The sequence below is a fragment of the Patella vulgata genome, chromosome 8 (assembly GCF_932274485.2).
Source record: "Patella vulgata chromosome 8, xgPatVulg1.2, whole genome shotgun sequence".
Lineage (NCBI taxonomy): Eukaryota > Metazoa > Mollusca > Gastropoda > Patellidae > Patella > Patella vulgata.
Window position 1 is genome coordinate 41,437,442 of NC_065886.2, and position 15,625 is coordinate 41,453,066.

General features: G+C 39.2%; 1 long non-coding RNA gene across 1 annotated transcript; it reads right to left on the reverse strand.

Moving 5' to 3' along the window:
- Positions 1 to 5,022: 5,022 nt before the first annotated feature.
- Positions 5,023 to 8,412, reverse strand: LOC126829838 (uncharacterized). Its single transcript, XR_007683542.2, has 3 exons — positions 8,273 to 8,412; positions 7,717 to 7,938; positions 5,023 to 5,602 (listed from the first exon to the last, which is right to left on the reverse strand). It is a non-coding gene; the product is annotated as an uncharacterized LOC126829838 (long non-coding RNA).
- Between the last annotated feature and the right edge of the window lie 7,213 nt (positions 8,413 to 15,625).

Genomic DNA, 15,625 nt, shown 5'->3' on the forward strand with positions numbered 1-15,625 from the left:
AGAGTTAATGTAGAACATAGAAAACTTACCATCTAGGGATAATGTAGAACATATAAAACTTACCATCCAGAGCTAATGCAGAACAAAGAAAACTTACCGTCTAGAGCTAATGTAGAATACAGGAACACTTATCGTCTGCGGTTAAAGTAGAGCATAGAAAACTTACCATGTGCTGCTAATGTAGAACATAGAAAACTTAGCATCCAAAACTAATGTGGAACATATAAAACGTAAACCTAACACCCAGAAACTTACCATCGGGAGATAATGTAGAACATAGAAAACTTACCATCTAGAGCTAATGTAGAATAGAGAAAACTTCAAATATATAGCTAAAGTAGAATATAGAAACTTACTACCTAGAGATAGTGTAGAACATGGCAAACTTACCATCGAGAGGTAATGCAGAATACAGGAAAACTTACCATCGAGAGATAATGTAGTATACAGGAAAACTTACCATATAGAGCTAGTGCAGTAGAACATAATAGGAGACTTACCATCTAGAGCTAGTGTAGAACATAGAAAACATCCAAGCAAATAAATATATATCTTCATGATGAAATATCCCTCAATAACAAAATTAAGATATTTTTTCTTTTCAATATGTAAAACAAAACCTGTTAATATTTCCTCCAGGTTACTTAAATATCCAAATTCTCAACGTATAAATGAGAAATAACTTTTGCCATGAGAATATCTCTAATAATATCCTCATTCAGACACAAACTAGAAACAAACGTCTATAGATCGTTTACACAATATCATCTAGGTATAAACTCAAGATATCCCTGGCCAGTTAGCGAGTATAAACCCCGTTTGCTTCAAGTCTCTAGTAAATCTGTGGTTTATGTATATACATGTATGTTAATCGATAGTATAAACTCAATACTTAGTTACTATTTAACGCAGGCGATGTAGGACTTTCAGTTTCTAATTCCGTGATTATTTCAATGATAGTGTTCACTGTTTATAGAGAATAACAGGAAAACAGTTAGGCACAACTTATCGTAACCCATAGCAATGGGGGTCATGGTTGCCAAGTGCGTAAGACGCTGGCTCGCTAGCATGAAGGTCGGGTTCAGACGTGATTCCCCCTTGTCAGTGATGCAGGATGGAGGGCCTGAAAAGGACAGCTGTGTAGTCGTTCGGGTGTAAAGAAAAACCGAGGTCCCGTGTACATATTGATGTGCACGTAAAATATCCCTTGACAGTTGGAATTCGAAATAAGAGTAGGCTGTAGTGCCGCTGTCCGGGCAAAATTTCCCCCATAGCACACTGTATGGCGTATGCCCGTCTTCATTAGCCCAGTACGGAACAGAACAGCAGGACGTTAAACCCCATTTCATTTCCAATAGACGTTGAGTTGACTTTAAAATCAAAGATAGGGCAACCCCTTTGTACCATAGTTTCATAAAAGCGTATGTCTAGCGCCCGGGGCACTTTGTAATCAAACGGATCAAGGGGATCTTAAAAGCAAAGTGTCTGGGTGTTAAAAGCGGTAAACCTGTTTAAGTTATCTTCTTTGAGCGGCATTTAGCAAACTGACATACGTAATAAACACAAAACATAATTTGGAACACAATTACTATTTTACTTAAAGCGATGTTTCTTTGAGGGTTCTCTCAACGTTTTCAAGCAAATGATGAAAGCGTTAGATCAAAATAAATTATTGAACTGGGTTAATCTGATGTGTTATATCCCAACACTGACGTCAAATGTTCAACAAATTGTCAGACAACAAAACAAATAAACACACAGAATCTAATGCTAGGTTCTCGCTGGCGCACGATACGACTGTCCTTCTTGAGTCCACGATCTGGTACGCGCAGATACGTTCGGATAAGTTTCGATACGGAGAGAGGGAGACAGAGAGACAGAGAGAGAAATGGGGTTTAACGTCCACTCGACACAAACTAGGTCATTTCGGGACTAACATATGGTTTAATTTTATTTCAATAATTCGCTTGCGCATAGGTTTCTTTAGCAGTTGGAGGAAATCGGAGGACACGGAGAAAACCCACGAGGTTGGACAGGCGACGCTACTCCTTGTCACGTAAAACCGGGGATTCGAAACCACGCCAGTCGACTCAATGACAGACTTTATGATACAGTGCGCGCACGCTAACCATTCAGCCATCCAACCCCCCTCGTTTCGATACGATCAGCGCTATTGCTACGACTAACCTTAGTATATGATAAGATCTAAAAGGATCACCACGATTACTCCACGATTAAAATTACGATTCCAATCGTAGCACGATTCTTGGTAGTGAGGGAGAGAGAGAAATGGGGGTTAACGTCCACTCGACACAAACTAGGTCATTTCGGGACAAACATATGGTTTAATTTTATTTCTATAATTCGCTAGCCCGTAGGGGTCTTTAGCAGTGGGGGGAACCGGAGGACCCGGAGAAAACCCACGAGGTTGGAATCTTGGTAGTGGGAACCTAGCATTACAAAATCGGCGATATTAATTTTAACCCACAGTTACATAACGTATGACACTTTCTGAAAAATTTAATTTCTTGTCAGTTTCAATTTGGAGTAGCCTTTATTTGTGGAGAAAATTATCCCATATATATCCCATATATACTATTCAAAAAAAGTAGGGGATATTTGATTTTGGGGGCATAATACTAAAATATGCAAATGACTACGAAAAAAGTCACTATAGAACCTAACAGAAGAAACATTTCCAGTTACATGTGACGCCCAAACGCACCAATAGCTACCGCATGGAATGCAGGTGATGCTTGGGATCATCATGGGGGTCCAACCCAAGATTTGCACGACTCTGACTTTGAATGTTACAGTCATTGTGGCATTGAATTCCAGGGTGGAAACATCAGTTTAATTGTTTTAGTGACCAGAAAACAAATTTTGATATGAAAGGGTACGTGCCCTTGGCATGCTACAGATCGGCACAACACAGGCGGTTGTGGCGCGGACGATGAATGTTTCTCAGTCTGTCATAAGCAGGCTATGGTCCAGATACCGTGATACACAATCTGTACAGGACAGACCACGCTCAGGTCGACCAAGGGCGACAACTCAAGCCCAGGATCGATTTATCCGTACCTTGGCCTTGAGAAATCGTGTCATCACACCAAATCAGATCAGCGCTCGTCATCAAACAGACACTGGTGTGAGAGTGAGTGGCCAGACGATTCGGAATCGACTGCATAGGGGTCACCTTCGCGCCCGACGTCCTCGCGTGATCCCTTGTTTGAGAGATCATCACATTCAGGCAAGACGTCGTTGGTGTAGGGATCGTCAACACTGGGATAATCGACGCTGGAGCAATGTGATGTTTTCAGATGAGTCAAGGTTCGCTGTTGATTTTTTGGACAGACGTAGGAGGGTGTGCTGTCGTCGAAACGAGCGCTTCCAAGAAGTTAACGTCATCAGACATGATCGATTTGGGGGTGGTTCTGTTATCGTGTGGGGAGGCATCACTGTTGCTGGAAGAACGGCTTTACATGTTGTTGCAGGGCGTGTTACAGGCCAGTACTACCGGGACAACATCTTGGCAGTCCATGTTGTGCCGTTCGCACGACGTCATGGCCGCCGTTTCATCTTCCAGGATGACAACGCAAGATGTCACAGGGCCAGGATCGTTACAGGTTACCTCCAACAACAGAACATCACCACATTACCTTGGCCAGCACTGAGTCCCGACCTCTCCCCCATCGAGCATGTCTGGGACATGCTTGGACAGAGGTTACGTCAACGTCAACAACGTCCTGCCAATGTCCAAGAACTTGCTGCTGCGTTGCGACAGGAATGGGACAATCTGGACCAATCTGGACCACGTCGGATCAATGCTTGTTTGGCAAACAGAGGAGGATTTACCCGTTACTGACTTGGTTGTGATGCTGTGGTAACTTTGCTGTTTGACCCCGGGTATCATTTTACCCTTATAATGGTCAGTCTGTGCCTTACTTAGTCTAACGATCATTTGAAATAAATCGATGAATGTGAACTTCATTTCATTTTGTCATTTGTTTCTTCGTCAGTTTCATTAGGTGATTTTAATAACACTTAAAAATCAAATATCCCCTACTTTTTTTGAATAGTATAGTTACAATATTCGCCGACACAAACACGGCAAAGTCGAAAATAAATTTCACTTTGTTGACAGACATTTAACCTATGTCCTTATTTCTGATCGGGAGTCGCGGTGACCCCATGATTAAGAAAAGAGGACACTGTTTTACTAATCAGGCGGCCTGGGTTCGCTCCCAGTAGGAGGTTAAACGAATTTCAATTCATTCGTATTTATTTCTATCTTATAAAGATCGCGCAAAATAGTTCAGTTGGTGTATGAGGTGTTTGTGGTGCTGGATGTCTCAAACGGGGCGAGCCAAATAAATTGTTTTATAGTACTTTAAATCTATTCGTTTAAAGTTTAAATACAGCCAACATGTGTATATAGCCCATCACACCACCACCAACCTGCCGATAAGTTGTGCTAAATATACATGTAAACCTCAAGGTTTGAAAACAATGCTGTTGTTGAATATGTGTTGACGTATTCAAAATCTCTAACTTGTAGGGTGTTTAAATGATTGTGAATATACGTATGGGCGGAAGGGCAGTGAACAGGTGTAACGAAAACCAGGGGTGTGTCCATGAATTTTGAGCAGCGGGGAGTTAAAGGTGGAGACAACGTCTAATGTGGCTTTAGGTTGGGGTGGGGGTGGAGGCTACCCGCGAAGCTTTGAAACAATATTTCTGCCCCTTTAGGTGTATATAGGATTACAATACGGCGTTATTTCCATGAATGTAGGAGATAAAAAATATCTCTGGACCCCCATCCCCCCACACGCCCCCGCTCCCTCTGGAAACGCGCTTGTCAGCATACTATCCCATAAAACCCGCTCGTATAAAAATATCACTAATGTTCAAATCTTTAGCATCATGAGTTGCACATGCGAATATTTATAATGTTCTAAACATGTATGTATACAAATAAATAAATAAATATCTACATGTGAACATTACATCATTTGCCTCACAGCCAGTTTATGTCTATATCTAATCATTTGTGAGATTTGATCGAGAGGGAGACATTAAATTTTATTAAATTACAACGGGGTTGGAGAATCGTTACACATTTTCAGGAAACAAGACACTTCATCCGAACAACTAATTCTGCTGGTACTGGACCTGTCGGCCTTAAATCCACGACAAGTCTTGTATTTATCTCTTGTATACAAAATACACCGTGCATCCAATGAACAGGTTTTGGCACACCTAAGATTAGAAGCTTTTTGAAGAATCATTATTTCCACCACTGATTCGTCAACAGTGCTTAATTTCGAATACATAATATCCAGTATAGAGCCTGGGTTCATCCATTTTGGATCTGCACAATATCCAAATATTGAGGTGTTCGGGTCTGTGGTTGAGTGGGACGTTGGTTCTAAGCTGCTTACTGTCACATCACCAGTAGTCAAGGACTCTTTATAAGCATTAGTACTACTTTCACCTTCCGTACTACTTTCAACTGTCGTTGTGACTTCTGGATCCTCAATCCACGCTTCCCCATATATCCAATCACCTCCAATATTCTTAACCTTTGCCAGCTTTAAATAACCTTAAACACAAGAGTACGAGTTGTATTAAGTGCTGGTTTAATGAGCGTGTCACTGCCTCACTAGCCTGGAGATCCGAGTAGTCTAGAGGCTCAGCGCGGGGGGGGGGGGGGGGTCCACCAAATGGGCACAAAACCAGACCCAACTTTTCTAGAGTAAAATTTTGCGTAGAATACGATGCCGAGTGGTAATCAGTCCGCCGTTGGGGCGCTTTCGAGATATTCGGGGTCAAAGGTCAAATGGGTTCATTTGCACTGAAAATGAATGTGCAGTCTTTCTTGTATCATGTATATAAGCTGAAATTGATCGAAAGTAATCACACTTTCAATAAAAATGTAAACTTTGCTAAATTCACCGTTGTTCTTTGTGACCACAGAGGTCAAAAGGTCACATTTTCCGTTTTAGCACTAGGAAGATTTAAAGTAATAAATGTCAGTGTAAAATATAAAAACTAAAGCGAAACCTGTTCTAATTAATAATAGGATCATTTAAAATTTATCTTTAGGTGGTCTTAGCACCGAACTTTTACTTTGGAACGTCGAAAATGATCTTGCATAACAGAACCAAAACGCTTCGGAACCTGTTTCAAAAATACCTAAAAACTGTTAAATCAAAATCTCTCCGAATTAGTTTTACAGCGAATGCTACACATAATGATACTAGTTGTCTGAAAAAAAACCCAATTGAATAGTTTCATGGCTGGACTCCAGCCTGCAGGCCGTGTCACAAAGCCTGCCAAAATTTCCCCGCTAACATTTACCAATACGACTATTATACAACCTGTGAACTAATATGTACAATGCATCTGTCGGTTTTATCTGCGTCCATGTTCGGGCGAAATTCATAAAAACTCATAAAAAATTTGCAAACTTTTAATCTCGCGTCAGATACGTGTTTTCTCGTCACAGATTAACGTCGGTTTTCCTAGACTGGGATTCTCGGAAATCCACGCGACCGGCAGGCTGGAGTCCAACACTGAAACTATTCAATTGTTTTTCAGATAACTAGAATCTTTAAGTATAATAATCGCTGTGAAAATAAATCGGAGAGATTTCAATTTGACAGTTTTTACGTATTTTTGAAACAGGTTTAAAAGTGTGTTGGTTCTGTTATGCAAGATCATTTTCGACGTTCCAAAGTAAAAGTTCGGTGCTAAGACCCCCTAAAGATAAAATTTAAATGTTACTATTTTTAATTAGAACAGGTTTCGCTTTAGTTTTTTTATATTTTACTTTGACATTTTATTGCTTTAAATCTTCCTAGTGCAAAAACGGTAAATTTCACCTTTTGAGCTCCAGGGTCATTAAGACTAAAGGTGAATTTAGCAAGTTTATATTTTTATTGGAAGTGTGATTACTTTCGATCATTTTCAGTTTCTTTTCATAATACAAGAATGACTGCGCATTCACTTTCAGTGCAAATGAACTCATTTGACCTTTGACCCCGAATATCTCGAAAACGCCCCAACGGCGGACTGATTACCACTCGGCATCGTATTCTACGCAAAATTTACTCTAGAAAGGTTGGGTTTGATTGTGTCCCCATTTGATGGACACCCCCCGCGCTGAGCCTCCGGTCTAGAGGATTGATCCCGGTGTTAGCCGAAGAAAATATTCCAGGGATTTTCCCACCTTTGTTCCCCTTGTCAGTGGCAAGGGCCAGTGTACAATTGTTCGGGTGGGGATGAAAAACCTGGATCCCGTGTACACATTGCTGCACACTTCAACGGGCCCTTGACAGTTGAATCTTGAAATATGAGCATGCCGTAGCACATTGCACGGTGCATGCCCGTCCCCATAAGCTCGGTTGGTGCAGAAAAGTTGGGCGTCAAACCTCATTCCATCCCATTTCGTTATCAATATGTGCTTGAATGTTTATGTATTTCATTATAACAGTTCAGTAACGTTATTAAACAAAACAGTTGGATCCATACATTTCAGTAACGTTATAAAAAAAAGTGAAGACCGCGACATTAGATTCCCCGAGAATATAATATACACCCGATCAGCGCCGTGCATGGCATCTATAAATACAGAGTAGCATTTTGAAATCCAGAAGACTAAGCTAAGCCTAGAGATTGTATATTGGTAATATTGTATGGAAGCGGAGAACTTACTGGGGGTGACTGAATCCTCACAAACAACGCCATAAATCTCTGTTGAAGCAGCTTTCTGCCACTCGCCATCTTCCGTGAGCCGTGCATAGGACATGTCGGTAGAATCGATACCACCGTTAGGTACCATATCCGAAACTTCTAAGTGGTTCTTATGGTACCAAGACCATTGTCCTGGAGCAGTTCGGATTTTACCAAGCCACACCGTTACTGGCAGACCGATATCTGAAAATGATAAAGGGTTTAAGCGATTTGACCTATGCCTTTCATATATATTGTAGAATTATGCCATGATTTGACTCCGACGATGGCAAATACAGTTCTAAAATAATATAAAGTCGTTAGGGTGTATTTTTTGGCACGATACGTACAATACTGGCTGATCAGGCAACAATTCCATATTACTAATTAGCTCACAGCATTGCGTATGTCCACATTTCTTTTCGTCTCATTGTAAAATTCCAGCAATATAAAAAGCACAGATGGATCAAATTTCCAATTTTATGATAAAATATCTCTAGTGTAAATTCTGTCCAGGACTTAATACTTATCATTGTACCAGTCAGGGTGGTCATCAACCATGATTTCTCTTCGTCTGTATTGGGTTGAACGACGTATGTTGATTCTGATGTACAGGTCTCTCGAGTTTGTGTCCAGTCTCTTCTATCTTCAAATACATAATAACAAGATCTGGTTTCATAGTTAAAGATGGCCAGAGCTGCTCCACTGAACTTGTGGCATATTCGATCATCTACCATATCTGTAAATTGTGAAGAGGCATTTTAATGAATTTTAGGTCAGGGAAATGGCATATGGAGGGGATGCTGAATTGAAATGGAGATTAACGCCCTACTGTTTTGCAACGACTGGGCTAATACAGTGTCCTATAAGGGAAACTTTGTTCGAACAGCTGCAATACGGCCTACTCTTATTTCGAATTTCAACATTCCAGTGGTTCTTTTACGTGCACGCCGGCTTTTTGTCCCATACGAACGACTTTGCACCGTCCTTGCCAGACCCTCCCCCCCCCCCGTCCCGCACCACTTACGTGGGAAAACCCCGAGCGAATCTAAGATCTCCTGGTAAGCCCGCCAGTGTGTTACCACGGCTCCAGATGGGGATACACTATACTTGTATATAGTAACAGAAAATTAGGTGAGATGTGGATGTAGGTAGAATGTATTGGAAGAAACGGGTTTGGGTTCTTTACAAATTTGACAAACGTTTTAGAATACATGAAATTGAAAGTTCCGGAAATGAATTCTCTCAATACCTCGGAGAGAGTAAAGACGAGAATTTCATGATTACGTCATGATTCTGCATCTGTGTTCGGGTTTGACATTGCAATTAGGTCAATTCCGAAAGCTCTGCACTATTAATCGATCGCCCCATCCCCACCCCCGTCCATTTACCCCCGGGCCATTAAAAACTTACCGGCAAACATCCTACTTGCCCTTCTCAGATATTTAGTAAATATTTCGTTTAGTTACTTGAATTTGACCCGCGTAGATACATTGTGTCACTTGAATTGTTGGGTCGGGGGCTTCTGGCCTTGAAAATACAAGGACATAAAGATACGTACCCATATGAATATGCCTACCTGTATCAACGACTTCTTCACATACACAACTTTGCAGGCTATCCTTTGTTTCCTGAGACCACAAACCGTCTTCAACACCAATTGCATATTTACGACTCTTTCTTGGGTCCATCCATCGTTCTTCGTCAACTGCCTTTGTAAAATCTGGCCCAATCCAACGCCATTCGCCATTTTTCCCCTTCTTCATTCCAAGCCACAATCCGTATGGATGTGTGCCATCAGATTCATCCATATCTATATATTGTTAACGAATTGTATCCATTCAATGTTACGATACGGCTGTCTTATTGCTATGCCCATCCGTTCGATGGTACGTTGCGGCCGTCTTATTGATATTTTCGTCTGTTCAAAAGTACTGTACGGTGCCGGAATTGGTATTCCCATTCGTTCTATGGTATGACATGGCTGCCCTATGGCTATTCCCATTCGTTAAATTAGTGATTCTCAACGAGATCTTCCTAAGTGTGTCGCGAAATTTTGAACCACGTGATCCCAAATGAGTATTCATTGGTGTCGACTGATAAGTTCATAGCTGTATTTTTCTTTCTTTAGTTTGAGTCATTCTTGTGTCTATGACTAGTCTCTGTCTACGGTTGTATTCCGTTTTTATTTTGCAAAATTCAAATACTTTTCAATTTAGCCAGATGTGCCGCTATTTTTTCGCGTGTTTCGTGTGTCGTTGGGAAAAAAGATTGAGGGCCACTGCGTTTGACAGTACGGTAAGGCTGTCGTATAGATATTAACACCCGATCGATGGTAGGTGCGTCTATCGTATTTATATTCCCATCCCTTCGGTGGTACAGTACGGACATCGGGTTGATATTCCCGTCAGTTTAATAGTACGGCACGACTGCCATATTGATATTCCATCAGTTCAGTGGTACGGCACGGTCGTCGTATAGATATTCCCATTCGAATTGATCGTTTTCTCTACTATAATCCGAGAATTTTGGTTGTCTGCCAAAACCAACGACTGAACAAACTCTGTGTATACATTGGCATGTACGTAAAAGATCCCTTGGCAGTTGGAATTCGATACAAGAGTAGGCCATAGTGCCGCTGCCCGGGAAAAATTTCCCTTATAGCACACTGTACAATCTGGTTAAAACACAGATCCTGTTTCGTTTCGTTTTTATAGTTCAAAATTTCGTTTTACTTGTCTTTACTACACTTGGATATGGAAGAGTTGTTATTTAACTCGCGTTCTGAATGGTGTCAGGGATAAGCCAATGAAACGGTCTGTCACGGCGAGCTTTAGGCGTGTTTTGCACGGAACTGTGGGTAATCCACTAGTAACATCAATGCTGATTGGTTAATCAAATGTCTGACATCATAGGGTCATAAGTCGGTCTTTTGACCCCTGACGTGACCTATCGCTATAACTTGTCAGATCATAATGTAGTGTAGGCCATCGAAAGTATAAAAAACGAAACGAAATACGGATCTGTATTTTATTCAGATTGCATGCTTTATGGCGTATGCCCGTCTTCATTAGCCCAGTCGGAGCAGAACAGTAGGACGTTAAACCCCATTTCATTTCATTTTATTTCTGAACAAACTTTTCAAATAAATATTACTTTTTGTTTTGAGGATTTTGACAAAAAGAATATACATGTATACTTGACCTTTAAGCGTACTGATGCACATTGCTGTAACAAGTTATCCAACGCGGTAACATATATATGGCTTGTAAGACTAACATGACCAGTTTGTATTTCCTAATTTATTTTTTTTAAAAATGAAATAAGGGTTCAATATCCCAGTTTTGTGCAACAACTATTCTAATGAAGACGGGCAATACCCTATGCGGTGTGTTACGAGGGAACTTTTGCATTAGGTCTACGTATTTCGAATTCAAAATGGCAAGGATTCGCTTACTGCACTAACGATTTATACACAGTACCATCTGTTTTGTTTTTGTACCATCGGAACCACTAGACGCTTATATAATGCGAGGTCGTACATCGTACACAACTAAAAAGAAGACACCAGACTAGACAATACTGAGGGACTTTCTCGGCCTACAACTGGATGGAGCCCGAGATTTTCAGAGTGGGCCAGCGACATACTCACCAAGCCACAATGGTTCCAATATTGAAGATTAAAATTACAGAATATATCTATTAATTACAATAAAGCATAATAAATAGAGTAAATCATATGCCACCATTAGTCAGGTGTTTGTACTAAGGATACAATATGTTTCATCTTCTATAAAATTCTGCTCCGCTTCATCCTCGAGAAATATCAAATTGCTACCCTTGCTCTCACACTGCATTCTGGCATCATCGAAGTTTTTCACTTCATTATAAATGTAATAGCAGTGTTGATTACTGGGATTATATACCGCATGGTAGGAATCCAGATGATGAAAGCAGATTAATTCAGAAATAAGTTCTGAAATTTAAAGAAAGACTACTGTATTTGAATTACACTAATTAGCTCGCACAAGGATTGACAAACACTCATGCAAACAATAATTCGGCCATTTTTGGACTATTTTACATATCAAGTAAGAAATAAGAATTCAAATAAGAATTTTGCCCGGACAAGGATTCGTTTACGTTCACCCCAGTGTCCGCGGGTTATAGACATAACGGCCAAAAGTAAAAACGACCAAAACACATAACGCCCAAAATCTAGAAATGAAATAAAATGAAATGGGGTTTAACGCCCTACTGTTCTGCTCCTGACCGGGCTAATGGAGACGGACAGTGTACTATGAGTGGCAATTTTGCCCGGGCAGCGGCACTACGACTTACTCTTACATCGAATTCCAACGTCAATGTGTTCACGGGACCTCGGTTTTTCGTCCCACCCGAACGACTAGACAGCTGTAATTGCTAGAGGATGAAAGCCGACACCTTAAAGCGATGTAGAAAAGATCATTAAAGTGTGTATAAGTACTTATAATTATATGATCTTACTTGGAAATAAATCTTCTTCACAAACGAATGGTTCTAGGTTGTTTTGGGTCATAGTCTCCCATTTATTATCGTTATAAATCACATTTGGGTTATTCAATGGTAATTGCAGACGTGGATTGGATTCAGGATATCTTTTATGACCATATTCCCAGTTCCACTGGCCGGTGTCATTTTCTTGAATACCCAGCCAGAAGCGTGGCGTTAGGGTTCTCAGTTGCAGTTCGCTGCTCAACCAGGTTTCCTCTTTCGTGGTTTCCAGGAAAATAAGATTGGTTCTCAGATATTCGCAGGTGCGTTTGCTATCCAGATACGACTCTCTCAACCCATAGAATATATAATAACAATGAAAATCGTCAAGGGGTCCTAATTTAACATTTTGAAGGTCCCATTGAATCGTGCATTGGGTTTCTGTGAGTTCTTGCAAAATAAACAGAAAAGAAAAATATATTTATAATACAAATGGTATAAATACTATGTTAATCATATAAATGATGCCAATAAAATTTTATAATAATAATAATAATACAAATAATAATAATAATAATAATAATAATACAAATAATATCATCCTTTAACATCAAAATCTGACATTTTCCCATTCGGTTTCTTATTTTTCTTTCATTCTGTATTTAATATTGTACAGGTTCCTGTTTTGCTTAACATATAACAACCGTTATCGTTATGTCGTATATTATAAACATCAAATGAAAACACAACATTTTTAATCTTGCCAGGGCCTGTAAACAGATCTTACACTGACAGAGGTCGCGTGCAGAAATGAAATGAAATGGGGTTTAAGGCCCTACTCGTGCAGAACATAATTGTCTGAACCGTAGATATTATATTGTATAAAAATCGGAATTATAAAGATGAAATGAAATAAATATACTATTTGAATTAAATTGATCAGGTAAAACATTGATTTCAATTCAGATCAACGTCCATAATAACTCTTTTATGAAAACCCTCGCTGGTATTCTGTGTGGAATTATAACAACAGATATTTTAGCACATTTAAAGAGGACGTGAATGGAGGATCAAAATTCTTAAATCGGGTCTTTGCTAAACTTTTGTGGACAGAGGGACTAGAAGTTTTCCGTCTAGAATTACGATTGGTTTATAAACATTTAAACAACCAATCAAGTGCCGGCCGTACAGCAAATTAAAAGAGATTACAGATGTATGATTGTGTACGATTTAGAAAAAAATTGGTCTAAAATAGATAAAAAAAAAGTGAATACATTGAAAATTTCAGCCATATTACTGAATTCTGAATGAACTCATGAATGGTTGAAGTTTTGGCAAGATTTAGTCTAAATAGTCTCGATTGTAAAGTACCATTGCTACTACAATAAACGAAGATTTGATTATCCATTTTAACATTTAATATTCGATGGTCTAGATGGTTGATTATTGTATATCATGTGAATAAATGTCTTCATAATAATTTACATAACATTTTCTCTTAAAAATACACCCCCTCCCCAAAAAAAAAAAAATAGATAAATAAATAAAAAAATAACTACCTGCAATAGACAGAATTAACCAGAAATATTAACATGTTAATGTTAAGTTGATAAGATGTAAATCTCAATTGAGAACAATTAACAGATCGGGTTTAAACTGTAACGGGAAATATCATCTGTACATCTGTAGTTGCAAGCTATTTAGACACAAAAACGAGGACTTAGTACAGATCAGTATAGCCTGTGATCAACCAAAGAAGATTATTACGATGATGACGGACGGTGAAGACTAAAACATACTTGGTGATAACGGATCTTCACAAACAAAAGGTAGAGTCTTGTCCTTGGTGGCCCCACTCCATGTTCCTGACCAGGAGGTTTGAGCGGCATCTATATTTGGGTCGTTGGGTGTTTGGTTGAGGTACCACCTTGTGCGTGGCGGGAGAATTGGGTAAAGACTGTCTTTATAAAACCACGCCCAACTTCCTTCTTTAGTTTTCTTCAAACCAATCCAGACGTCATGAGGTAACGTTTTTGCGGCTATTTATTGATTATAAATTAATAAAATATTTAGTTATTTAATTAGAGCTGTTTTCATATTAAAATAATATATCGATATGTATGAATGCATATATAAAACTATAAAAATGTTACCACAATTTGTGCCACCATTTCTAGCAATATGACTATGAGAGAGACCCTTGGTACAATTTTATTTCAATAAATTGCTTGCCCATAGGAGTCTTGAGTCTTGAACAGGAGGATGGGGGGGGGGCAGATACACTGAGTAAACTTCAAGCCTGGGACCGAAATCACAACATTTGACTCAACTGGTTAGGCCAGTGATTCTCAACCAGTGTGCCGCGAGATCTTCCTATGTGTGCTGTGCGCGAAATTTTGAACGGCAGACTAAGAAAATGCGAAAAACCAGTGATCCCAATCGATTATTCACTGCTGTCTACTGATAAGTTCATAGCCGTGTTTTTCTTTATTTAGTTCGAGTCATTCTATGTGTCTACAACTAGTCTCTGTATACGGTTGTATGCCATCTGACTTACCATGCTTATATTTTGCAAAATTCAGATATTTTTCATATATATTTAGCCAGGTGTGCCGCTATTTTTTCATGTGTTCCAAGGTGTTGGCAAAAAAGGGTTGAGAACCACTGGGTTAGATGAAGTAAACAACCAAAAAAAAAAAACCCCAAAAAAACCCAAAAAACAAAAAGGATCAAGTTGTTGTCGTAATTTCAATTATATGATTGGGTGCAATATTATTTCTTACCCCGATTCGTTGCCATCATTACTTCATCTTGTTCTAGCCTGGTTTCAAAATGAACCAACTGCATGTTCTGCGACTCACAGAATTGAACAGCCCCACTCCAGGTACGTCCATTGGAATAGAAATAATAACAATGGTTTTGGGAAAATAGTATCAAATTGGCCTGTTTCTTCTTCACACACAGGTTGATGTTATCCTCGACTAAATAGAAAATTTGAAATTCCAAATTAAAAGATTAATTAGAACATAGAACAGCATACTATCAATTTAGATTTTGTCCAAACCATTAGTTATATTTTAAAGTCCCTGATTGCCATTTGTGTTTTTGAACACTATGATTTTTATTGGCTAAATTCACGAATGATGTATTGATTATTTATTTTGTTATGTAACATTTAATCAAGAAAGCAAAACCAAAATATCAACTTGAATTAAATGGGGCCCATGTAAAGATTGTACCCAAGAAGGTGGTGCTGATTGGTGTTTACTTATATTTTCTGAAGAAGATGCCGAATGTTGTTAAATTTTGTAATAGGAAAACGTGATCCGACACCATCTTGAGGCATATTAATAAATATTTATATTGCTCGAGAATTCATGAACAATAAATTTTAATCAATGTGCATTACCGCATAGAA